The sequence below is a fragment of the Pan paniscus genome, chromosome 18 (genome assembly GCF_029289425.2).
Source record: "Pan paniscus chromosome 18, NHGRI_mPanPan1-v2.0_pri, whole genome shotgun sequence".
Classification (NCBI taxonomy): Eukaryota; Metazoa; Chordata; class Mammalia; order Primates; family Hominidae; genus Pan; species Pan paniscus.
In genome coordinates, this window is record NC_073267.2 from 63,669,482 (window position 1) to 63,697,092 (window position 27,611).

A 27,611-nucleotide genomic window follows, 5' to 3' on the forward strand; every position below is an offset into this window, starting at 1 on the left:
TCAGGGGCATCTGATGACAATTTATGGTGCTCCGCTGCCCAGAAGGCAGACAGATTTTGTTTGTTTGTTTTTGTTTTGAGACAGAGTCTTGCTCTGTCGCCCAGGCTGGAGTGCAGTGGCATGAGCTCCACTCACTGCAATCTCCATCTCCTGGGTTCACATGATTCTCCTGCGTCAGTCTCCTGAGTAGCTGGGATTGCAGGCATGCACCACCACAACTGGCGAATTTTTGTATTTTTAGTAGAGACAGAGTTTCACCATGTTGTTCAGGCTGGTCTCCAACTCCTGACCTCAGGTGATCCACCCTCCTCAGCCTTCTGAAGTGTTGGGATTACAGGCATGAACCATGGTGACTGGCTTAGCAGCCAGAATTTGAGGCTTCCTTGACTTTAAGAGCCCACCCTAAAAGTCTGAGGATATACCCTCATGAGAATGAAGGAGTTCCACCATAAAAATAATTGATAACCACAGCCTTCTAGAAAAGGGGTTCATTCGGCTACACTCCTAGTTCTTGAGAAAAAATAGGAACTGAAAGGAAATTATTATTGTTTAGACCTTCTGGCTTCCAGAAAATTTATTTGAAAGCACCTAGGGTGGCGTCTGGCACATGGTGGGTGCTGAGAAATCGTCAGGGGGATCTGAGTTCAGGGCCTAAAAGCTAGTTCTCGGAGCAAAACCTTCCTTGACGCCAGCCATCCAGCAGAAAAGAACAGGATCCATTTTGCAGCTAAAAATCATTTATTTGCCTCCAGGCTTAAGCGTCAATAACAATTGTGCCAATAATAACAACTCACTTTAATGCAATAGGTAATTTATTGACGTGTTCCCATTGTGAGCCTCAGGACAACTCTGTGAGGGAGCTAGAGATGAGGAACAAGCCTCGAGAGCCAGAGGCACCAGGGCGCTGGGAGTGCAGCCCGCCCTGCTTGACACGGAAGCTGGTGCTCCAACCCACCATCTCTGCTTTGCAAGCCTAGCTGGGGAAAAGAAAAATCCAGAATTATAAGATGTCATCCCTCAAGGGGCCAATGGCCTAGTTGAAGAAACAAGCAAACCCTTAGGGAGGAGTTGCAGATACTGTAGGACTCAGATGTCAGTGTAAATGTGTGTGCGAGTGTGTGATAGTATGTGTATGTGAGAGTGTGTGTGCAAGTATGTGTGTGTGTGAGAGTGTGTGAGTGTATCTGTGTGTGTGAGAGTGTGTGTGACTGTGTGTGAGAATGTGTGACTGTGAATGTGAGTGTGAGACAGTGTGTAAGTATCCGTGTGTGTGTGAGAGTGTGTGTGCACACATGTGTGTGTGTACAAGTGGGTAGGAGCAGGCTGCCCCGCTGGGAAGAAACAACTACATCTGTTCTCTTTTTCTCCCATCCTCTGTGACTTCACTCAAGATTCAAAGTCCCAGGGAAGATTCTGATTGGTTGATCTGGAGTCATGTACACACCCATTGGGCAGGGAAGGGGTGTGGCAACTTGATTGACTGTCCTTGAAGACTACACACAGTGGGGGAGTGTTAGGTAATTCCCCCACACAAATCCAATTACTGTTATGGAAAGAAGATGGAATTTATTAGGGGAGGTTGAAAAATAAGCAAGCATCCACTATGCAAGACATTGTCATGCCTGCAGATGTTTACCCCACCCTCTACAGCCCCACAAGCCAGGCAGAGCAAGTGGCATTGGAGAAGTGGAAGCCGAGAGAGGGAAGTGACTTGCCCAGGTAACACACAGCATTCACCTTACTCCCATGCCACCACCTGCCCCACCTTGCTGTCTCTCAGGCTGCACAGCCTGTGTGTACCTGCTCTGGCCACCCAAGGCCTGCTTGGCAAGGTAGGGGCTGAGGTGAGCCCAAGACAACAAGGGACATGCCTTACCCACCCCAGGCTGGAGGCAGAGTGGGCCATGGGGTCAAGGCAAGAAGAAGGCATTCTTTTTAATAGCTTCCGAACAGGGACAGGCAGTCACCTCCTCCCACCTGGAGACCATGGATCTCCGCCCAGTGTGGTACCTGCTGTGACTCTTACTTGCTGGAAGAAGAGTCTGGAGATGAGGGCATGGGTGACAGTGGGCTGGGGCTCCAGGTGAGCAGAGCAGGTTAGGAAGGTCTGGTTCCAGAACCCCGGAGAAGAGCAAAGTTGACCTTCCATCCTGCAAAATTATCAGCAGCTGTGAAATGTTGGCTTCCTAAGACAGGGAATGAACTTTCCAAAGTCCCTGCCTATCTAAAGCAAATAGCCCTGAGTCGGAACTTCTTCCTTCTCCTGGCTCCAAGGGTGGGTCAGAGGCCAAGAGAGTTCTGTTCCAATTCTAGTTCTGTCACTGACTAGCCGTAACCTTGCCCTCAACTCCCTGGATCTCATTTGTACAATTGGAAGGTTGAATAAGAAAACAATTACAGTTAAAATAATATTAATATTAATGAGTAACACTGCCCTAAGTGCTTGAGGCGGAGAACAGCTACCTGTCCCCCAAAAAGTTGAGCTTTTTCTGCCATAGTGTAGAGTTCACCCTGGGAGGCAGTAACCCAGCCAGGGTCTCCATTTCCCAGGCCCTTGTGTACAGGCGCAAAACAGTAGCGTTTTCTGGCTTTTGGCTACTATGAACAGTGCTGCTATGGACATTTGTGTACACATTTTTGTTTGCACATCTATTTCCAATTCTTTTGGTTATATATCCAGGAGTGGAATTTCTAGATTGTATGATAATTCTTTTTTGGGGGTTGTTTTAGTTATTTATTTGTAGTAGTCCATTTTCTTTTTTTTTATTGTACTTTAAGTTCTAGGGTACATGTGCACAAAGTGCAGGTTAGTTACATATGTATAAATGGGCCATGTTGGCGTGCTGCACCCATTAACTCGTCATTTACATTAGGTGTATCTCCTAACGCTATCCCTCCTCCCTCCCCCCACCCCATGACAGGCCCTGGTGTGTGATGTTCCCCACCCTGTGTCCAAGTGTTCTCATTGTCCAATTCCCACCTATGAGTAAGAACATGTGGTGTTTGGTTTTCTGTCCTTGGGATAGTTTGCTCAGAATGATGGTTTCCAGCTTCATCCATGTCCCTACGAAGAACATGAACTCATCCTTTTTTATGGCTGCATAGTATTCCATGGTGTATATGTGACACATTTTCTTAATGCAGTCTATCATTGATGGACATTTGGGTTGGTTCCAAGTCTTTGCTATTGTGAATAGTGCCACAATAAACATATGTGTGCATGTGTCTTTTTAGCAGCATGATTTATAATCCTTTGGGTTTATACCCAGTAATGGGATGGCTGGGTCAAATGGTATTTCTAGTTCTAGATCCTTGAGAAATTGCCACACTGTCTTCCACAATGGTTGAACTAGTTTACCGTCCCACCAACAGTGTAACAGTGTTCCTATTTCTCCACATCCTCTCCAGCACCTGTTGTTTCCTGAGTTTTTAATAATCATATGGTAATTCTATGTTTAACTTACTGAGGAACCACCAAGTCCGATTAGCACTTTGTTCCAAGATGCATACACCTTTATCATAAGATATTTAGAAAATGCATACACACATAGCAAAACATTAAACATTTGCAAAAACAGGCAGTGGGCTGAGTTTGGTCCACAGGCCACAGTTTGCCTCTGGTATAGGGAACGCCTACAATATTCTTTCTCCAGATTGCCAAGTAGTAACATTTACTCATCACTCATTTAGGAACATTCACTAATCTGTACCTGCCCTGTTGGGGAATGTGGCAGGGTCCTGGATTTTACTGTTTAATTCTTCCAGCCAATATTTATTGAACCTCTCTTGTGTGCCAAGTGCTGAGTTCTTCTGTTCTGTGAAAAATGGAAGTCCAGGCTGTGCCCACAAAATTACATTCCAGGGGCCGTGGCTGATGCCGGTAAGCACAAGGCTATGGCAGCCAGTAGGAGAGCGTCTAATTCCAAATGCAAATTTTTGGTGGGTGGGAGGGTACAGACACACACAGAGCAAAAAAGGCTGTTTCCTTAACTGATCTCACAAGTTGGAGTAACCTGTGAAATCTTAATCATCTCTACGTTCAGAGGACCCAGCCGACTGCCTTTTTCTCCTTCCTGAGACTAGAAGCAGAGACATTTAAACCCTGGGAGATGACAGTCGTGGAATGGATGGATTCCAAACCACCCAAATCATCACAGGGAGAAAAGTTGCCTGCTGACTAGGAACACCCTCCTTGAATTGTCAGGCGAGGGAGAAAGGTTTATTGTGTTCAGCCACTGAAACTGTCAGGACTATTTGTTACAGCATCTAGCATTACTCTAACTAATAAAGTGCTTTTTGCACATTGTCTCACTGAAGTTTCTCAAAAATCATATGAAAGGGAGATTTGAATCATCCCAGGTTTACTTACAAGGAAGCTGAGTCTCACAGAGGTTAAGTGGCTTGTCCAAGGTCGCACAGCTAGTAAATTCAAGAGCCTGAACTCTAACCTGGAGAAGTCTATCCTCAAAGCCCATGCTTTGGGCGACTCTCTCTGTTAACAAAGGGCTCCACTGGCTCTGATTCTGATCGATATATCACCCAGCCCTGCTGTCCAGCTCATGCAGTGGAATCCAGGAAGAAGAAGGAGGCAGCCCTGTCCTGGGAATTGTATTAATGGGATGAGACAGGATTTCCCCAGGGCAGGGGCCTGAAAGCCAGAGGCCAGGCAGAAAGGGGCAGTCATCCTGGCTTAAAGAGCCGGCTTTTCCAGGGGTTTGGAGACTGCTGTCTGCAGACCTGGGCAGAACCACACACCCCAGACCCCAAACTCTTCCTTTACAGGCTGTGGGAGAGAGATGGCAGGCAAGCTCCAAGCAGGAGGACTCCCAAGGTACCTTCTCAGTTCCTGCTCCCTTGAAAATGTTTTTCTTTGCAGGTCGGAGAGGTACCTCTCTCTTTGTAGCCAACATGTCCAAGGCTGACAGGCTAAAACTGCTTGCTTGCTTTTAAGTGTCAGGAGATGTAAATAGTTTTAGTCTTCAGTGGTTTCTGATTGAATATCCTTTTGAAGTAATGATAGCTATAATTTAAAGCAACAGTTACCATATTTTCCTTGCTGGCTGGCCTTCTTTGAAGCACTAAGTATAAATCTGCTTAAAATCTTAAAATAGCTGTAGCTCTGTCTCAATATTCTACCAGGAGCCAGAGAGATTCGGCCCCTAATTGCCATCATCTGTAACTAATATCAGCAGCACAGCGGGCTTGTGACAAGGTGGCTGGGAGAATTGCTCTGACATAGACAGGAAGGTGGAGGCAGAGACATGGTCTCCCTTTGGGGATCTTGGCTTCGGTTGGAGTTCGGAAGAAACCCGTTCTGAAATTAGGACCAAATGGGCTCTGGCTGTTGGAGATTTTTCAGGATGATTTTTTCCACCTCCAGCCCCCTGCCCTTCTGGGAGCCTGGGATGGAAATGAGGGGGCCTCCTTGCAAAATCAAACTCAGAAAGCTCAAGGATTGGTGATGACCTGGTTCTAGCCAATAGGATTCCCAGGGACCATATTTATGCCTCGGATAAAGCATTTTGCAAAAGAATGAGGGCCGTGGAGATTCCGGTGCGGATGATCACCAACAGGAAGTAATGCACAACCATTTCTACTACACATCGGCAAATGCATTTGAAATCCAGTTTAAATTTTGACTTGGTTGCCTTTTCATTCATTTAAAAGTATTAATTCACTTGACAAATACTTACTGCATCTCTGTGTGCCAGGCATTGCACAAAACAGTCAGCAATCCCAGCATTCGCAGGGTTTATGATAAGCATGATATAGATGAGATGGAGGATGATAAATGCCAGGGAGTAAAATCATACTGGGAAGGAGCAGGAAGTACCGAGGTTTGGTTTTAATCAGGTTTGTCTTTGAGAAGGTGGCATTAAAGTGTGACATTAAATGGCATTTCTATAATCCCACTTTTGTACAAACTTTTAATTATATAGTAAATGTATATATTTAGGCATTCTAAACAATTCTAGTAGGAAACATTCAGAACAGTTGACAATGTTTATCTTTGAGTGCCATGACTATTTGTGATTTAATGTTTTCTTATGTGTGTATGCATTTTCTAGATGTCTTATGATAAAGGTGTATGCATCTCAGAACAAAGTGGTAATAGGACTTGGTGGTTCCTCAGTAAGTTAAACATAGAATTAACCACATGATCCAGCAATTCCACTCCAAAGAGAATTGGAAATAGATGTGCAAACAAAAACGTGTACATAAATGTCCATAGCAGCGCTGTTCATATAGCCAAAAGCTAGAAACAATACAAACGTCCGCAAATGAATGAATCAATGACTTGTGGTATATTCATACAATGAAATATTATTTAGCCATAAAAAGGAATGGAGTCCTGATTGTGCTACAACACAGAAGAATCTTGAAAATATTAGGCTAAGTGAAAGAAAGTAGACACAAAAGGTTGCATACTGTGTGATTTTGTTTCTACAAAATGTCCGGAATAGGCAAGTCCATAGAGACAAAAAGCAGATGAACGGTTGCCTGGGCTGAGGGTGGGAGTTAGGGAAGGGGGGAATGGGAATGGGGTATGGGATTTCCTTCTGGGGTGATAAAAATATTCTGGGACTTAGGTAGTGGTGATGGCTGTATGACATCGTGAATGTGAATGTAGATGTCACTGAATGATAGACTTGAATGAGAGATAATGGTTATAATGGCACATTTTCTGTCATATATATTTTACTACAACAAAGAAGTGGTCATTGGAGCAGTTACTGGAAAGACTTGGTGACTGTAGGTGGCAGGTAACGGTTGCCCGGGAGGTCTTTGCCAGGTAACCAAGTGTCAGGTGCAGGGAGACTTGGCAGAAGCCCCGTTAGAAACATTCATGACTCCATTGAACCAGTATTTACCAACCACCTCCTTGATGCCATGCAGGGAGGCCACAGCCGTGGGCACCCATAGGCCTGCTTTGCTGTGATTCCAGTGGGGAGCTCCCCTGGGGACCAAGAAGTCACCCCATGTGGAGGCGTGGAGTTGGAGTGAAGCTATGTGGGGCTGAGCTGTGGACTCGGCAGCTTCCACCCTAGCCCTGACATGCTTCTCTCGGCTGAGAACACACATCTTAGAAGAGAGTCCAGACAGACACGCTGAGAGGCCACACCAAGTGCATGATGGGAGCCAGCGGGAAGAATGCTGGGTGGCTGTGGAGCCCATTCAGGCGTGGGTCTCCAACCTCCAGGCCACGCGATCGTTGCTTCTTAGGAACTGGGCCACACAGCAGGAGTGAGCAGTGGGTGAGACAGCAAAGCTTCATCTGTATTTACAGCTGCTTCTGATCACTCACATTACTGCCTGAGCTCTGCCTCCTGTCAGATCAGCAGGCATTCGATTCTCATACGAGCTTGGACCCTATTGTGAACTATGCATGCGAGGGATCTAGGTTTCCTGCTCCTTACGAGAATCTAATGCCCGATGATCTGTCACTGTCTCCCATCACACCCAGATGGGACTGTCTAGTTGCAGGAAAACAAGCTCAGGGCTCCTGCTGATTCTACATTATGGTGAGTTGTGTAATTATTTCATTACATATTACAATGTAATCATAATAGAAATAAAGTACACAATAAATGTAACGCACTTGAATCTTCGTGAAACCATCCCCCCACCCCAGTCTCTGAAAAAATTATCTTCCACAAAACTGGTCCCTGGTGTCAAAAAGGGTGGGGACCACTGCATTAAGGGATTAATGTTTTCCCCAGGTGATTTGCAGAGAGGGCAATCTGGACATCAGTAATTGAGAAAGAGCCTGTGTCCCTAAAACCAGGGCACTCCAGTCTTCCTTAGAAGATGTTTCCAGGCTTTTTAGCATGGTGGCAGTCAAGATGTGTTTTTACATGCAGAGGGAAGGGAGAAGACAGGCCTTTTCCTCTCCCCCAGTGCATGTGGCCAAGCCCTCTTTTGATATCTGCCTCCTTACTATCACCTCCCCAAGAACCTGGACACCAGTCCCTGTGACTCTGCCTCCTCTGTGCACCCTGGGACTTCGCCTGTGCTCCTGGCCCACGAGAGCTTTCTGGGTCCTGCTTATTTCATGCTGAGTCAGGCCAAGATACAACAGAGTGAGGCCCCAGGCAAGCTGAGAGCCCTTGGCCCATTCCCCTGTTGTCAGGACTCCTAGAAGGCCATGGCGCAGAATTCATTTATGCAGGGGCAAAGCACTCAGCTCCAATGAGAAAGGGCAAAGCCTTGCTCCCATCTGGGTTCCACAGATGTGGGCAGGTGCTGGACCCAGTGGGGGCTTGAAGCCCGCTCTGGCCCCAAGAGAAGTCTCCCTGTCCTGGGACGTAGCTGGATGAAGCTGTCCCACCACACTAGGGGTGCTCCCCTGTTGGCCTGTCCCCAGCCAGTGCCTCTCCACACTACCTTCTGTGTACGTGCTCTGTACTCCAGCCAAAGCCAGCTCTACACTGTCCTGGAACAGCCCCTGCCCTTTCCTAGCCCCTGGCCCTTGTACTTCCTGTTCCCTCCTCCTAGCATGCCCTCCCCCAAAGTGCCACCTGTTGAAATCCTAGCTGCTTCTCGTCTCATCTCAAATGCCACCTCCCTGTGCGCTCTTCCTCCCTCCCAGTGTGTTCTTGCTCCTGTGCCCCATCCAGCGCACCTCTTACGGGTGCCCCAGCACTCTGCCAAGTACAAACTTCATTTGTGCTATTCTTGGGCCATAAACGAATCCCACAGAGCCCCATGGGTTAGAGCATAGCTTTAAAGTTGGATGGCCTGGGGTTTAAGTCGGGACCTCAACTTAGGCAAATCAAATCACTTTACCTCTCTGCACCCCAGTTTTCCCATCTGTAAAATGCTAATGATGATAATCACGATACCAGCCTACAACACAGGCTTCTTCTGAGGATTAAATGAGATGATATATGCAGAGTGGAGCCACGACTAGGGTGAGGCAAGCAAGGTGCCTGCAGTGCAAAATGTAAGGATGCCCTCCATGAAAGCACCACCTGAAGGCGCTTGGCCACCTGAGGGCACATGAGGATGCCCTCCCCCAAAAGCATCCTGGGGATGTGAGAGTGCAGAGTGCCTTCTGAAATTTTGCATCTCACGTGCCTCACTTGATGCATTTGGGCAGCAATTTCATGACAGTGTTGATGACTGGAGATGGAGAATGGTGCCATATTCCACCGCAGTGGTGGGTCTGGCACGGTGGAGGCAGCAGGTATGAGCAGGACTATTAGAAGGCCATGGTGCAGAATGCTTTTATGCAGGGACCAAGCACTCAGCTTCTGATGCGGTATTTCCAACCTCAAATTCTCCTGCCACCGCTCACGATATATGTGACCTTGGGCAAGTCACGTAGCCTCTCTGTGCCTCAGTTTCTTGATCTTCAAAATGGGAATAATACTAGAATTAGAATTAAGCAAGTGCCTGGACTGGAGCCCATGAGTGACGGAAGCACATATGTGCATTGAGAAATCTTTCTATTTGCAGGGAGTAAGATGAATTATAGAGAAATAAAGGCAGGAAGGTGCCTGGGGGCAAGAGGCCAGATTAGTCACAGGGAGAAGGAACAGGGTGGGAAGTGTTGAAAGACATAGCAGAGATAAGATCTAATGAACTTGGCAACTGATTAGATGGAGAGGCCAAGGCAGTGCAGGGATGGGGTGGAGTGGGGGCCGGGAGGGGTGAGTAGCGGATTAATAAGTGGGGGAGGGAAGAACCTAGGAAAAAAGTGGTGATGTTATCAGAGAGCCGCATTCTGTAATGAAATTGGGCTCAGCATATTGAGTTTGAGGGACCGTGGGAATTGAGGCTGAAATCCTGGAAATAGGAGGGTGTGGCTCTAGTTAAAGGTAATTGGTATAAGCTTGCCTGTCACCTTTAACCTAGGCTTCTGATTTGTACATCCTGAGGTCTTGGAACTGGTTATTAAAATGCAATCTCATATTTTGCACAGCTGCCTTATCCTAAAGATGAGGTAAAGAATTGTGGTTTCCTCTCTTACAAGTAAAGGCAGTGCTTCCCAAAATATATTCTACAATTGGGTGTTCTAGGAAAAGAATATTTTGTGGCCAAATAAGTTTGGGAGGCATTCAGTCAAACACAAGTAAATATGTTGCTTTAATGCAGGACTTATCAGGGCCTTGAATATGCTAATGTGTTTTGTGCACTCTGGAGAGGAACCTGGCATGTAATATTTCTCAAACTTTCCTTCTGGCAAACTATTTATTCATTTGTCAAGGTACCCATTCCTGAAAGCTAAGCTGTCTGGATTTAGGGTGGGGTGTGGGGGAGGGCTCCAGGTCTTCAGATCTTGGAGCAGAGTTTCACAGACATGAACGTGCATGTGTTAAGGTGGAGCCCAAGGCCCTGGTTTCTAAGTTTCCAGGTGATGTGGATGATGCTGGTGCACAGATCACACTTTGAGAAGGGCAGTCTTAGAACACTGCCTTCCTCAATTGGCCAGTGACTGCTCAGGCCAGAGTGGGAAGGTACAGCCCGTTATTAGTGGCATCCCATCCCTCTTACTCCATTCCCAAGGCCTGAATCTTAGTTACTCACAGGTCACAATTGCCTTCCTTTATGGAGCATGGGGGAGTCAGAGAGCAGTGGAAATCCAACAAGGTTCCGGCTGGGTGCAGTGGCTCATGCCTGTAATCCTGGCACATTGGGAGGCCGAGGCAGGCAGATTACCTGAGGTCAGGAGTTTGAGACTAGCCTGGCCAAGATGGTAAAACCCTGTCTCTGCTAAAAATACAAAAATTAGCCAGGTGTGGTGGCTGGGTGCCTGTAACCCCAGCTACTTGGGAGGCAGAGGAAGGAGAATGGCTTGAACCCAGGAGGGAGAGGTTGCAGTGAGCCGAGATTGTGCCATTGCACTCCAGGCTGGGAGACAAGATTGAGACTCTGTCACAAAAAAAAAAAAAAAAAAAAAAAAAAGGTTCCAAAGAGGAGGGAGAAGACAGACCCAGGCAACCGACTAACCAAATATTTTGTTTATATTATATTATATTATGTTTATTATATTATATTATATTACATTACATTACATTATATTATATTGTATTATATTTTAAGACAGGGTCTCACTCTGTCTGTTACTCAGGCTGGAGTGCAGTGACACCATCATAGCTCACCATAGCTTTGACTTCCCAGGCTCAAGTAATTCTCTTGTCTCAGCCTCCTGAGTAGCTGGGACTACAGGCATGTGCCACCATGCCAGGCTAATTTTTTAAAAAATTGTTTATTGTGGCTGGGCGCGGTGGCTCACGCCTGTAATCCCAGCACTTTGGGAGGCCAAGATGGGCAGATCATGAGGTCAGGAGATCGAGACCATACTGGCTAACACGGTGAAACCCCATCTCTACTAAAAATACAAAAAAAATTAGCCAGGCGTGGTGGGGGGCGCCTGTAGTCCTAACTACTCGGGAGGCTGAGGCAGGAGAATGGCTTGAACCCGGGAGTCGGAGTTTGCAGTGAGCCAAGATTGCACCACTGCACTCCAGCCTGGGCGACAGAGTGAGACTCCATCTCAAAAAAAAAAAAAAATTGTTTATTGTAAAGATGGAGTCTTGCTATGTTGCCCAGGCTGGGCTTGAACTCCTGGGCTTAAGGGATCCTCCCGCCTCAGCCTCCAAAAATGCTGGGATTATTGGTGTGAGGCACTGTGTTGGCCTCAATCAATCAAATCTGAATGAGCAGCCTCTGAAATGACGTGCTGACTGCCCACCTGTCCTGTAGATGGATTCATGGTTGTGGGCAGATGTGAGTGTGGCACCGGGTTGATATCGAGCTCAATTCTGGAAATGGTGCAGAGGTTCTGCCTAGGGCGGAGGGGTGAGTGTGTGTGTGTGTGTCTGTGTGTAATACTTTTTTCAAAATGCAAAAATCATCTTAATTAAATTTAACAGCCCTCCCATCCCTTATTTAGAATGGAATGTGGGGCCCAGGCTCTGCTTTCTTCCAACATGGGGAAGCAGGGCAATGAAAATAAACTTTGCTTTTACTGTGGCTGAGAAGCAAAGGGGGAAATCTGCATCTCAACCAGTGGATGCTGTGTGCCAGCAGCTGTCTTTGGACATGATCGAGTCTTTTGTAGGATGAAGGCTTCTGGGGACTTGTGGAAGACCCACACCAGAGGACACCTTCCCACGCAAGCCGCACTTTTGAGCTTTTGAAAGACCTTCTGCCAAAGGACCTGACTTTTTTTTTTTTTTTTTTTTTGAGACAGGGTCTCACTCTATTGCCTAAGGTGGACAGTGCAATGCAGTGGTATAATCATAGCTCACTGTAGCCTCGAACTCCTGGCCTCAAGCAGTCCTCCTGCCATGGCATCTCAAAGAGCTAGGATTACAGGTATGAACCACAGCCTCTGGCCCACACCCAACTTTTTAAGACTATAGATTTGGGGTCAGACAGCACTATGTTTGGATCCTAAATCTGCTATTTGCTGACTCTGTGACCTTGGGCAAGCCTCATAACCTCTCTGAATCTCATCTACAGCAAAATGGGGATGATAATAGCTGCCTCCCACACCCATGGAATGGTTGTAAGGGTGAGATGAGAGAATGCATATAAAGTATAGGAACATAGTAGGTGTTCAATTAATGGCAGGTTTTTTTTTTTGGTCTTATCCAAGAATTTAATGAGTAAGAACTAAGGTGCTTACTCAGACACATTTGTTTTGTCAAACTGACCACTTTCTGATACTTCAAACATCCAGAGAAGAGCTTTTATGGGCATCTCAGCACACCCCAAGGGGAAAGGTAGGGCAATTTCCAGAGACTGAGACGTGTCCAGGGCTGCACAGCCAGTGGTCACTGGGACAACACTAAATTATAGGTTGACATCACTGGAGTCCTGAGTGTAAGGAAGGTGATTCCTTAATGAACAGCCCTTTGGGGACAAAATTCCTTTAGACCCAGCATGTTAGGGCATGAAAAATGGAAACTTTCCATATCTTGATGTGCGGTGGCCTCTGTGGGCCCCTGGACCTGTCATGCTGTCTGGTTCTACCTAACAAACGGTTAGGAGGATCGACCCTAAGAAGCGTGGAAAATCCCTTACCTGTGGTTTTCTACCCTTTCTCCCTGGGGGGCTGCAGCTCGGCCTCTCCCAGAAAGGTGTTTGCCCTCCTCCTTTCTCTAATCCTCCGTCCAAGTGGGAGAAGGGTCTGGTAACCAGACATGAACACTTAGGGAAGGACTGACTGAGAACTTTCATACTAAATGATATGATACTAACTATTTTTTTAAAAATTGAGGCAGGGTCTTGCTCTGTTGCTCAGGCTGGAGTACAGTGGCATAATCATGGCTCACTGCAGCCTCAACCTCCCGGCTCAAGCAATCCTCTCACCTCAGCCTCCTGAGCAGCTGGGATTACAGACGTGCACCACCACACCTGGCTAGTTATTTTTATTTATAGAGATGAGGTCTTGCTGTATTGCCCAGGCTGGGCTTGAACTCCGGGGCTCAAGCGATCCTCCAGTCTCAGCCTCCCAAAGTGCTGGGATTATAGGCGTGAGCCACCACACCCAGCCATGGCAGTAACTATTAATGATTAATAAACGCCTTGCTGAATCTTTAATCTATCCTTTAATTCTCCCCACAGCTCCATGCTAGAAAGCAGACTGTGGATGAGAAAGCTGAGGCCCAAGAGGAACAAAGTGACTTTATGGTTGTCACACATAAAACTGGGGTGTGAACTCAGCTCCATCACACTCCAAAACCCTAGCACTTTTCACTGAGCCACTGTGAGAGTCCCATTTTCCTTGTTCTGGAGCAGAAATCCAACAGCTCAGTCCCCACTCCTCCTACCCAACTGAACCACATCCCTCTGCAGCCTCCACTCCCAAACTCACACATGAGCACTTTGCCTTTACTGGCACTCCTGACATCATTCTTTTTGTATGTAATGCCATTTTGTAAGACAGTTTCTATCCCCTCTGGGATTAACCTGGGCACTTTTTAAAGTCTCTTGATACATTTGCTACTCTAGATGACATTGAGTACATTGTTACTTTCATCTCTGGTGAAAGACAGTGGCATCTGGCTTTTGGGTTTATCTCCTCTGCTTGTTGAAGGATCATTGCTATGGTTTGGCTGTGTCCTCACCCAAATCTCATCTTGAATTGTAGCTTCCATAATTCTCATGTGTCATGGGAGGGACCCAGTGGGCGGTAATTGAATCATGGGGGTGGGTCTTTCCCATGCCGTTCTCGTGATAGCGAATAAGTCTCACGAGATCTGATGCTTTTATAAAGAGGAGTTTCCCTGTACGAGGTTACGTCTCTTGTCTGCCTCCACATGAGACATGCCTTTCACCTTCCACCATGATTGTAAGTCCTCCCCAGCCACGTGGAACATTGAGTCCATTAAACCTCTTTCTTTTGTAAACTGCCCAGTCTCAGGTATGTCTTTAGCAGCAGTATGAAAACGGACTAATACAATCATTGTATTTTCCCTTCTCATGAAAACACCTGTCCCTCCTGGTGGCTTGTATAACAGCGTGGCCCTAGTGAATGCATTCTCCTGGACATTTCCCGTGGAGCCGGCGGCCATCACTCCAACTGGTCCCCAAGTGGGGAGGGCCCTATACTGGTTCAGAACTATGAGAATGCACCTCAAATTATCCCAAAGTACTCCGGGGAGAGAGGTGACTTTTTAGGTCACCCTCATAAACAAAAGGTATACTGGTTGTATAGTAGTGATGGAAGGAGTGAAAATTTAATTGTAGTAACGTGGTAGGGATTGCTAGTTGCCCAACCAACACACATTTTCCCCCTCCTCCTCAACTAAAGAACCCTAATCATGGTTCACGCCTGTAATTCCAGCACTTTGGGAGGCCGAGATGGGTGGATCACGAGGTCAAAAGATCAAGACCATCCTGGTCAACATGAAGAAACTCCATCTCTACGAAAAATACGAAAATTAGCTGTGCATGGTGGCATGCGCCTGTAATCCCAGCTACTTGGGAGGCTGAGGCAGGACAATTGCTTGAACCCAGGAGGCAGAGGTTGCAGTGAGCCAAGATCGCACCACTGCACTCCAGCCTGGTGACAGAGCAAGACTTCGTCTCAAAAAAAAAAACAAAACAAAAACAAAAACAAAAAACCAAAAAAACACAAAAAAACCCTAATCACTGAAGGTAGTGGTGTGACCAGCTACAAGACTATTTTCCCCAATCTCCCTGTAGCTATGTGACTGAATTCTAGAAGATAAGACGTAAGTGAAAGTTGTTGGGAGACACTTTCAGAATGTCTCCATAAAAGAGTAACAGCTGAAGAAAGCCCTTTTTGATCTTACATCCTTTTCCTTCCTGGAACACGAATGTGATGGTGGGAGTATCAGCAGCCATTTAGATCATGAGGTAATTAAGTATGGAAATAACATACTAAGAATGGAAGAATAGAATGACAGAAGGAGCCAGGCTCCCTGATGAGTCACAGTGACAACCTGGACTTCCTGCTTCTGGATCTTTTTTTGTGTGGCTAGCAGTAACCTATTACATATTTCTGTTATTTTGAGTTTTCTATTACATAAAGTTGGATCTAATCCTTACTGATACGTAACATTTAAAAGTAGCTAACCTTCCCATAATGTGAAAATATGTATGCGCAAGGTATTAATTGCTACATTGTTTGTAATTGCAAAACACTGGAGACAATCCAAACACCCACACACGAGAGTAGTTAAGTGATTATAGTGTATTCACCCAATGGAGTTCTATGCAGCTGTAAAAAAGAATAAGAATGATATCTATGGACTTACCTGGGATGACTCCAGGGCATACTGTTAAGGTAGGGTGCTACCTTTTGTGTAAGAAGGGAGGGGAAATAAGAAAATATACATATATTTCCTCATTTGAGCAAGAAAAAAACCCAGTAGAACTAGAAGGATATGACAGAAATAATGAGATTGGTTAGTTACAGGGGTAGGTGGTAACGAGGCTGAAAGCAGAGACGTAATGATAGGGAAAGGACACTACTCTGATTATATTTTTTCATATTTTCTGACTCTTGGAAATCTGTTAAGATTTCATGTATTCAAAAAGAAAGAAAGAGAGAGAGAAAGAGAGAATGGAAGGAAGCAGGAAGGAAGGTATGAAGGAAGGAAGGGAAGGAAAAAAGGAAGGGAAAAGACAACAAGGAGGAACAAAAAAAATCTTAAAATGAGATGTAAGTAGAAACAAATAAAGTCAACTGTATTTCAAATGAAACACGCAACCACATTGAAAGGAAGGTGGAGGTGGGAGGGGGATTGAACCAGTGACTGGAACACAGTGCTTGGAATAAGGACTAAAGAACCCTGAGTTTTGTTTGTTTGTTTTTGTTTTTGTTTTTGTTTTGAGACAGGTTCTCCCTCTGTCACCCAGGCTGGAAGGCAGTGGCGCAGTCACAGCTCACTGCAGCCTCAACCTCCTGGGCTTGAGACATCTTCCCACCTCAGTTTCCCGAGTACCTGGGACTACAGGCACATGCTACCATGCCCAGCTAATTTTTAAATTTTTTTGTAGCGATGGAATCTCGCCATGTTGCCCTGGCAGGTCTCAAACTCCTGGGACTAATGAGTCTTAAATGTTAGATGGGAGGTTTCTTTTTTGCAGACGAATAAATGATGAATTCTGAAAATACTGACTGTATTCTAGGATTAAGCAAAAAGTAAATACATTGTGCATAGTGGGAGCCAGGTTTCTCACTGATGGGAAGAGAGTTACCAATATGAGAAGCAGAAAGATCTAATGAGCTCTGCAGTGTTGAATAGGAATTGCAAGTACCAGTGGTTTTTAATGTGTATGTGTGCATATATATATATATAGAGAGAGAGAGAGAGAGAGGGAGAGAGAGAGAGGGATAAAGAGAGAATGTATGTATACCTGTGTATGCATATATTTGTATATATGCATATGTATCTATTTGTAATGCTTGTGTATGTTTATGTACTCATATATATCTGTATCTGTCTATCAATTGAGAGGGAAAGATGATAAAATGTTTACATTTAGGGCATCTGGGTGAAAGGCTTATAGAAATTTTTTTTTGTTATTAAACTTTAAGTTCTGGGTTACATATGCAGAATGTGCAGGCTTGTTACATAGGTATACACGTGCCATGGTGGTTTGCTGCACCCCTCAACCCGTCTCCTACATTAGGTATTTTTCCAAATGTTATCCCTCCCCTAGCCCCCCACCCCCCGACAGGCCCTGGTGTGTGATATTCCCCACCCTGTGTCCATGTGTTCTCATTGTTCAACTCCCACTTATAAGTGAGAACAAGCAGTATTTGGTTTTCTGATCTTGTGATAGTTTGCTGAGAATGATGGTTTCCAGCTTCATCCATGTCCCTGCAAAGGACATGAACTCATCCTTTTTTATGGATGCATAGTATTCCTTGGTGTATATATACCACATTTTCTTAATCCAGTCTATCATTGATGGACATTTGGGTTGGTTTCAAGTCTTTGCTATTGTGAATAGTGACACAATAAACATACGTGTGCATGTGTCTTTATCATAGAATGATTTATAATCCTTTGGGTATACACCCAGTAATGGGATTGCTGAGTCAAATGGTATTTCTAGTTCTAGATCCTTGAGGAATTGCCACACTGTCTTCCACAATGGTTGAACTAATTTACACTCCAACGGTGTAAAAGTGTTCCTATTTTTCCACAACCTCTGCAGCATCTGTTGTTTCCTGACAAAATTTTTAATGATCGCCATTCTAACTGGCATAAGATGGTATCTCATTGTGGCTTTGATTTGCATTTCTCTAATGAACAGTCATGATGATGAGCCTTTTTTCATATTTCTGTTGGCTGCATTAATGTCTTCTTTTGAGAAATGTCTGTTCATATCCTTTGCCCATTTTTTGATGGGGTTTTTGTTTTTTTCTTGTAAATTTGTTTAAGTTCTTTGTAGATTCTGGATATTAGCCCTTTGTCAGATGGATAGATTGCAAAAATTTTCTGCCATTCTGTAGGTTTCCTGTTCCCTCTAATGATAATTTCTTTTGCTGTGCAGAAGCTCTTTAGTTTAATTGGATCCCATTTGTCAACTTTGGCTTTTGTTGCCATTGCTTTTGGTGTTTTAGACATGAAGTCTTTGCCCATGTCTATGTCCTGAATGGAGGGATTGCCTAGGTTTTCTTCTAGGATTTTTACGGTCCTAGGTCTTACATTTTAAGTCTTTGATCCATCTTGAGTTGACTTTTGTATAAGGTATAAGGAAAGGGTCCAGTTTCAGTTTTCTGCATATGCCTAGCCAGTTTTCCCAACACCATTTATTAAATAGGGAATCTTTTCCTCATTGCTTGTGTGTGTCAGGTTTGTCAAAGATCAGATGGTTGTAGATGTGTGGTGTTATTTCTGAGGCCTCCCTTCTGTTCCATTGGTCTATATATCTGTTTTGGTACCAGTACCATGCTGTTTTGATTACTGTAGCCTTGCAGTATAGATTGAAGTCAGGTAGCATGATGCCTCCAGCTTTGTTCTTGTCCAGGATTGTCTTGGCAATGCAGGCTCTTTTTTGGTTCCATATGAACTTTAAAGTAGTTTTTTCCAATTCCGTGAAGAAAGTCAGTGGTAGTTTGACGGCGATAGTATTGAATCTATAAATTACTTTGGGCAGTATGGCCATTTTCACAATATTGATTTTTCCTATTCATGAGCATGGAACGTTTTTCCATTTGTTTGTGTCCTCTCTTATTTCCTTGAGCAGTGGTTTGTAGTTCTCTCTGAAGAGGTCCTTCACATCCCTTGTAAGTCGGATTCCTAGGTATTTTATTCTCTTTGAAGCAATTGTGAATGGGAGTTCACTAATGATTTGGCTCCCTGTTTGTCTGTTATTGGTGTATAGGAATGCTTGTGATGTTTCCACATTGATTTTTTATCCTGAGACTTTGCTGAAGTTGCTTATCAGCTTAAGGAGATTTTGGGGTGAGACGATGGGGTTTTCTAAATATACAATCATGTCATCTGCAAATAGAGGCTATTTGATTTCCTCTCTTTCTATTCAGATACCCTTTATTGCTTTCTCTTGCCTGATTGCCCTGGCCAGAACTTCCAATACTATGTCGAATAGGAGTGGTGAGAGAGGGTATCCTTGTCTTGTGCCAGTTTTCAAAGGGAATGCTTCCAGTTTTTGCCCATTCAGTATGATATTGGCTGTGGGTTTGTCATAAATAGCTCTTATTATTTTGAGATACGTTCCACTGATACCGAGTTTATTGAGAATTTTTGGCATGAAGGGGTGTTGGATTTTATTGAAGGCCTTTGCTGCATCTATTGAGATAATCATGTGGTTTTTGTCATTGGTTCTGTTTATGTGATGGATTATGTTTATTGATTTGCATATGTTGAACCAGCCTTGTATCCCAGGGATGAAGCCAACTTGATTGTTGTGGATAAGCTTTTTGATGTGCTGCTAGATTCGGTTTGCTAGTATTTTATCGAGGATTTTGGTATTGATGTTCATGAGGGATATTGGCCTGAAATTTTCTTTTTTTGTTGTGTCTCTGCCAAGTTTTGGTATCAGGGTGATGCTGGCCTCATAAAATGAATTAGCAAGGATTCCGTTTTTCTATTGTTTGGAATAGTTTCAGAAGGAATGGTACTAGCTCCTCTTTGTACCTCTGATAGAATTCAGCTGTGAACCTGTCTGGTCCCGGACTTCCTTTGGTTGGTAGGCTATTAATTACTGCCTCAATTTCAGAACTTGTTATTGGTTTATTCAGGGATTCAACTTCTTCCTGGCTTAGACTTGGGAGGGTGTATGTGTTCAGGAATGTATCCGAAATGGATACAGAAATATATCCAAATATAGAAAAAAATTCTATATTTTCTAGTTTATTTGCATGGAGGTGTTTATAGTATTCTCTGATGGTAGTTTGTTTTTCTGTGGGGTCAGTGGTGATGTCCCCTGTATCATTTTTTATTGCATCTATTTGATTCTTCTCTCTTTTTTTCTTTATTAGTCTGGTTAGCAGCCTATCTATATTGTTTATTTTTTTCAAAAAACCAGCTCCTGGATTCATTAATTTTTTGAAGGGTTTTTGTGTCTCTATGTCCTTCAGTTCTGCTCTGATCTTAGTTATTTTGTGTGTTCTGCTAGCTTTTGAATTTGTTTGCATTGCTTCTCTAGTTCTTTTAATTTTGATGTTAAGCTGTCAATTTTATATCTTTCCTGCTTTCTTTTGTGGGCATTTAGTGCTATAAATTTCCCTCTAAACACTGCTTTAAATGTGTCCCAGAGATTCTGGTACATTGTGTCTTTGTTCTCATTGCTTTCAAAGAACATCTTTATTTCTGCCTTCATTTCGTTATTTACCCAGTAGTCATTCAGAAGCAGGTTGTTCAGTTTCTATGTAGTTGTAAGGTTTTGAGTGAGTTTCTTAATCCTGAGTTCTAGTTTGATTGCACTGTGGCCTGAGAGACTGTAATGATTTCTATTCTTTTGCATTTGCTGAGGAGTGTTTTACTTCAAATTATGTGGTCAATTTTAGAATAAGTGCAATGAGGTGCTGAGAAGAATGTATATTCTCTTGATTTGGGGTGGAGAGTTCTGTAGATGTCTATTAGGTCCACTTGGTCCAGTGGTGGGTTCAAGTCCTGAATATCCTTGCTAATTTTCTATCTTGTTTATCTGTGTAATACTGACAGTGGGGTGTTAAAGTCTCCCACCATTATTGTGTGGGAGTCTAAGTCTCTTTGTAGATCTCCAAGAACTTGCTTTATGAATCTGGGTGCTCCTGTATTGGGTGCATATATATTTAGGATAGATAGTTCTTCTTGCTGCATTGATCCTTTTACCATTATGTAATGTCCCTCTTTGTCTCTTTTGATCTTTGTTCGTTTAAAGTCTGTTTTATCAGAGATTAGGATTGCAACTCCTGCCTTTTTTTGCTTTCCATTTGCTTGGTAAATATTCTTCCATCCTTTTATTTTGAGCCTATATGTGTCTTTGCACATGAGATGAGTCTCCTGAACGCAGCACACTGATGGCTCTTGACTCTTTATGCAATTTGCCAGTCTGTGTCTTTTAATTGGGGCATCCTAGAAATTATTTTTACAATTCTTGCAACTTTTCTGTAGATCTACAATTATGTCAAAATAAAAATAAATAAAAGAAAGAAACCAAAGCGGTGGCCCATTAGAGTTGGTGCTGAGACTTGAGCTAGTCCTTCTGGCCCCAGTCAATGTCCTGCTGCTGCTTCTTTTTTTTTTTTTTAAGATGGGGTCTTGCTCTGTTGCCCAGGCTGGAGTGCAGAGGTGTAATCACAGCTCACTGCAGCCTCAAACTCCTGGGCTCAAGTGATCCTCCTGACTCAGCCTTTTGAGTAGCTGGGACTACTGGTACACGCCACCATGCCTGGATAATTTTTAAAATTTTATGTTTGTAGAGATGGGATCTCGCTATGCTGACCAGGCTGGTTTCAAACTCCCAGCTTCAAGTGATCCTCCTGCTTCAGCCTCCCCAAGTGCTGGGATTACAGGTGTGAGCCACCGCACCCAGCTGATGTTCTCCTTCTTGTCCCACAGACTTCTCCTCCTGGCTCAGTGTGGATCTACCAGGAAACTTCAGGTTAAATCTACAGTGGGCAAATGTGTTTTCCAAACCTGTTCTTATTAATCTATGGGTAGGATCCCTGAATGGAGTGCAGGGAGAAGGAAAAGAGAAGGAGGCGGCGCCCTTCACAGGAGGACCTTTTGGTTGCTGCTGGAACATGAGGTGAGGGGTTTCTGTCTGTGTTCTGGAGTAGACTAAGGTAAGGAGACCTGGACCAGTCTTTGAGGGGCATCTCTGTAGTCTTATCTTCCTCACTCACTCCTTTTCTGTCTTCCCTAAACATGTGCAGAGAGGTTTTATTTCAGTGCGATATATCCCTCCTCCAATTTCTTTTCTCTCTGTATCTTGGATGAGTATATTTCTCTCATATGCTTCTCCTATTCAGAAATGTTGCCTCTCAAGAATTTCAACAGTAGTTCAATGCTACGGCTGAAGAAAACAAGGAACAAACTTCTCCCTTCCTCTGCCGTTCCTCCCCTCTTGGTGTGTAAGCCTGTGTTCAGAGCTCTTGCTTTTGAAGCATAAGTGATTACAACGTGGCAATGGTGTCAGGCAGAACTGGGTTCAAAACTTCATCTGCCCCCTTGGACCTCAGTTCTCCACCTGCAACGTGGTCGTGATGATGGCATTGACCTCATTGAGTGGTTTTGAGGATGAAATGAGATAAGCGTGTAGGTATTTATCATCGCGCTCAACAAGTGTCAGATGTCACTAGTGGCAGCACAGTCAAGTGTGGTGACAGTGTGCAGCAGCACAAAAGATGAGTCATTGAGCGGGCCACATTGTTTTCCTGAACCCAAACTCATCTGCCCTGGAATTGTGTTTAACCAGTGAGTGCATTTTTTACTTCAGAGGCCCCTCTGAGAAAGATGGATTTATTCTGCTTGGCAAATAGCCTTCCCCCATGTCCCCACACAGTGTATAACTCAGGGCTCCCTGTCGTGGCCTGGGTGTGAGCCACAAGGCCTCCATCTTTCCCAGACGTGGAACTGAATCACTGCATTGTAATTTCCCAGAGAGTATTTTCTTCCACTCCCTCTCATTGGTTGGTGTTAGGCAGAAGCAGTTTGCTGGTGTGGCAGGGAGATTGTCTGCTTTCTGAGGGGGAAACAGCACCAGGATTTTATAAGCTTCGTGCAGGTGTCTCTTCAAATATTACCGTTGGGAGTCCTATTTCTGTAATGATAGGGATACAGGTACAACTCCTAGAAACTGCCCAAATAAGAAAGTTCTAGAACATAATTATTTGAGGGTACAAAAGCTTCTTATTCTTTTGGGGAGGTAAAATTATATATATTTTCAGCAGGACATCCTATGCCAAAACTATGCAGCAAGAATTCAGTCTCCGTGGCCACCCTTGTGAAAAGCATTCACAGCCATTCGTATTGATCAGTTTCTCTTAATTTCTTCTTCTCCTGTTTGTGTCTGCTTGGGGTGTGTGTGTGCACGCACTCATGCACACTCATGTCTGCATTTTTAAACAGCGTGTTTGTATATTGGCCAATGTGGCACATCTAGTGACTTTCCCAGGATAGAATTAACATATTATGCAATTCACCCATTTAAAATGTACAAGTTGTGCAACCATCAGCACAGTCAATATTAGAACATTTTCATCACTCTAAAAAGAAACTCTGTACCCATTAGCAGTCGCCCTCATTTCCTTCCAGTCCCTGTGACCCTAGGCAACCACTAATCTTTCTGTCTCTGTGGATTTGCCTATTCTGGACATTTCACATAAACAGCATCATATAACATGTGATCTTTTGCAACTGGCTTCTTTCATTTAGCATGGTTTCAGAGTTCACTCATGCTGGAGTATGGATTGGTGCTTCATTCCTTTTTATGGTTAAATAGCATTCCACTGGATGGCTATACCAACATTGCTTATCTATTCATCAGTTGATAAACATATAGGTTGTTTCCATTTTTGGCTATTATGAATAATGCTGCTATAAATATTTATGTACAAGTTTTTTTATGTGGACATATTTTTATTCATTTGGATATATATGTAGAAGTGGAATTTCTGGGTCATAAGGAAACTATGCTTAATTTTTTTAAATAACTGTCAAACTGCTTTTCAGAGGCATTATATTATTTTGCATTCCCATCAACATTGTATGAGGGTGACAATTTCTCCATATTCTTGCCAACGCTTGTTATTTTTCATTTTAAAAATTATAGCCATCCTATAAGTAGCATCTTATTGTGGTTTTGATTTGCATTTCTCTGATGGCTAATGTTGTTGGACATCTTTTTACATGTTTCCTGGCCATTTGTATGTTATCTTTGGAGAAATGTCTATTGAGATCGTTTGCCATTTTCACATTTGTTTGTCTTTTATTTCTGAGCTGTAGTAGTTCTTTCTGCATTCAAGATATGATTCCCTTATCAGATATATAACTTGCCAATATTTCCCTTCATTTTGTTGGTTATCTTTCTGCTTTCTTGGTGCTAGCCTTTGCACACAAGTTTTGTATTTTGATCTATTTCTTCTCAGGTTTCTTGTGTTTTTGGTGTCTAAGAAGGCTTTCCTTGGCCCAAAGATTCTAAAGATTTTATAGTTTTAGCTCTTATCCTTAAGTCTATGGTACATTCTGAGTTAATTTTTGCATATGGTGTGAAGGGATGCAACTTCATTGTTTCATATGTGGTTATTCAGTTGGCTCTGTTTTTATTTTTAAATTATTTTTATTTTATTTTTTTTACTTTTGAGACAGAGTCTCGCTCTGTCACCCAGGCTGAAGTGTAGTGGCAAGATCTCAGCTCACTGCAACCTCCGTCTCCCAGGCTCAAGTGATTATCCTGCCTCAGCCTCCCTAGTAGCTGGGATTACATGTGAGTGCTACCACACCTGGCTAATTTTTGTATTTTTAGTAAGACAGGGTTTCACCATGTTGGCCTGGCTGGTCTCAAACTCCTGACCTCAAGTGATCCGCTTGCCTCGGCTTCCCAAAGTATTGGGATTACAGGCGTAAGCCACCGCGTCTGGCCTCTCTGTTTTTAAAATAAAGAAATAGTTCCATGTCAGTTGGTAAATAGCACTGCCCTGAGATCCACAAGTGTCCCCTCTTCTGCCCTGGCTCTTCCCTGGGACCTCCTGGAGATTCCCATGACTCATAAGCCAACCTGTCAATGCCAGGCACAGGAGAATGTCTCAGAACCTTGCCCCCTTGGTTCTGATTGCTGGTTGGTTGCTGGTTCTGATGCAGCTGAGGCCCCAGTCACTAAATATTTCCCATGTCACATCTATGCATTGGTGTGTGTTAGGACACATTCTCAGGGTTGGAGATAGTCATAGCAATTCAGAGATACCCCATAATTTGTCATTAATAATCATTTATTCTATATTGTACGTTGATGGGGCATTGTTTGAGCAAAGACGAATGCCAGCTTTTCTGTAACTATCACACCAGTGAGGACTGGCACAAGAGTGTCACGCGACCTGAAATGAGCTTAGCAGTTGCACAAAAGCCTCTGGGTCGAAGATCTCAGCAAATATTCCGCTGTAGTTTCTCCACAGATGAGCTTGTAGCCCACCTTTTGTTCCCATCCCCTCTGAGGAGCAGGGAGATTAGTTTTGCCTAACATGGACTGGGCAGAGGAGAGCTGGGTGAGTTCCTCCTCTGCTTCTGTTTAGGGAAGACGGCCTGATTCTTCCGTTGCAAAGTGACCATTCACAATTTTGCAGGATGGAAAGGGCTTCTCTCTTTCCAGAAAAGTTAGAGAGTCAAGCCAACTTCCTTAGAAGCTTCTAGTTTGCAGATCCATCTTCCTTGGTGCCTGGGGCCTCTTATTCCCCAGCCGCAGCTCACTGGGCCACTGAGAAGGACTCTATCCGTCCCTCAGGACCAGCCCTACTTCCTCTAGCCTCTCTGTCCCTCCCCTACTGTCCCTGCTCAGTCCCCTCTGCTGCATTGTCTCGGTTCCACATTTCTGGGTAATTATATTTTTGGCAGTGGCCCTTGTGCGTGCTGTGGAGCAAGCAGTTGAGTCTGTGGCCTTTTCCCAAGTACTGTGTCCAGCAGGGCCATGCCATCCTGTTCTTCTGCTGTATTCCAGGACACAAAAGGTCAGGGGCCCTGCCAGAAGAACAGAGCCTGGTGTGGAGACCTCCTGGCCTGATCGTTATGTAGGCAAAAAAGAAGCATCTTAGGAGAATCAGTGAGAGTATATAACAGGGCACCCCAGTCCCAGCCTTGCTGGCTGACCCCATAAATAATCTCAATCGTGCCTGGTTTTGTTTGTTTGTTTCTGAGACAAGTCTTGCTCTGTCGCCTAGACTGGAGTGCAGCGGCGAGATCTCGGCTCACTGCAACCTCTGCCTCCCGTGTTCAATCTATTCTCCTGCCTCAGCCTCCCGAGTAGCTGGGACTGCAGGCATGCACCACTATGCCTGGCTAATTTTTTTGTATTTTAGTAGAGATGGGGTTTCACTATGTTACCCAGGCTGGTCTCCAATTCCTGAGCTCAGGTAATCCGCCTGCCTTGGCCTCCCAAAAGGCTAGACAATTGTGACTTAATATTTGGGTGGGAGTCAGGAGGAGCTGGATATATATTTAGGGCACTCAGTTGTGGCAAGGAGAGGATATAGGACAATTAAAAATAGAGTGACTGCTGTCTTCAAATCATACTCTCATACTGACCTCATATAGGAAAACACAATGCCAAGTCTGTCACACGGAAAAGCTGAACAAAGGACAACTCTTACCATCTTTCATAATTGCTAAATTTTATAATTGTATATAAACAGTTACAATATTTGATAATTATTAGAATATTTTTACAAAATTATATTTTTTATGAGTGTAGTTGATGGTTTATTCTTATTTTATGAAATATTTGCAAAGTGATTTTCGTAAAGACCTAAAAGACATCTTTAGGAAACATCTAACTTTATTGCTGAATTCTGAAGCAGCAATGCATTTGGTAAATATCTATTGAGTACTTATTAATACTGGGTCCTGGGATGTACCCAGCACCACGATAGTCTCTCAGCCCCGAGATGCACGCCCCCCCCAGCTCCGGTTCAAGTGTGAATGAAGGACAGGGATGGAGGGTCAATGAAGAGAAGGAGGAATGTCAAGCTGGCTTTGGGCAAAGTATGAATCCCCCAGGAGTGTCCCACATCAATGCCATCCTTCTGCCCTTTGCCGCACTCCATGCCATTGGGGTCTGGATTTGCCAACCATATGTGCCCAAGCTTCTTGAATCAGGGTACCAAGAGCTCTATGGTACCCAGCAGCATCCCAGCAGCTACCAAGGCCACAGGGTGAATATAGGCCCTGAATTAACCATTTTATTTGAAGATCTTTACAGGATAAACTACCTTTATAACAAGACACACAGGAAAATATCATGGAGTGTGATGCAAACTCCTATATGTTTAAGATAAAAAGTGAGACCAAAAAGAACCTTTCTGCCAGTGAGGGGCTACTTTGTGTCTTACCTCAGATTCTTCAGGCCAGAAGTTCACCCACCCCTTTTCCTAGGGAAAGCTTGAGAAGTTGTGGCATCTTCCATGCCCATTTCCAATACAGGATCAGATGGAGACTGCTAGGCCTGGAGGGCTTGAGAAGGGCTGAGAGGTGGTCCAACCTTGATTTCAGCCTGTGCTCAGTCCCAGCCCTGCAGACTGGCCTTTGGAAGAATGACTGATTGCTTTCCCTTCTTAACTCCTCCCAAACCTCTTCACAGATCTTCTTCCTCTAAATCTCCTGTACTCTCCTCCTTCAGTGATTGTGTCTGCCTGATCTACTCTCCCCCACCCCTTTTTATGATAGAATCACCCCTAGTTTCTCCAAGGAACTGCCACTTCCTGCCACTCCCTCTGGCCATTGTGGTTGGCCCAGTAATGAACACATGACCGAAGCTGAGCCAATCAGAAGTTTTCCTTGGGATTTTACGACTGAAACTAGGCAAGAGAAACTATTTCTTTCCCTTTGGATCAGCAACTCTCAGGCCATGGCCACTGGGTTAATGACGACTGTATACCTGCCACCTGAAGCAGTCTAAGAGAAGATCGGCACTGGGACAGAAGCCGAAATGAGAAAAGAAGGTACCAGTGCTTTCAAATC

At 44.2% G+C, this 27,611-nt stretch overlaps 1 long non-coding RNA gene across 1 annotated transcript; it reads right to left on the reverse strand.

Annotated features, from left to right (window-relative positions):
• Positions 1–719: 719 nt before the first annotated feature.
• On the reverse strand, positions 720–27,348 carry LOC130540881 (uncharacterized). Its single transcript, XR_008954899.2, has 3 exons — positions 26,984–27,348; positions 2,027–2,150; positions 720–977 (listed from the first exon to the last, which is right to left on the reverse strand). It is a non-coding gene; the product is annotated as an uncharacterized LOC130540881 (long non-coding RNA).
• Between the last annotated feature and the right edge of the window lie 263 nt (positions 27,349–27,611).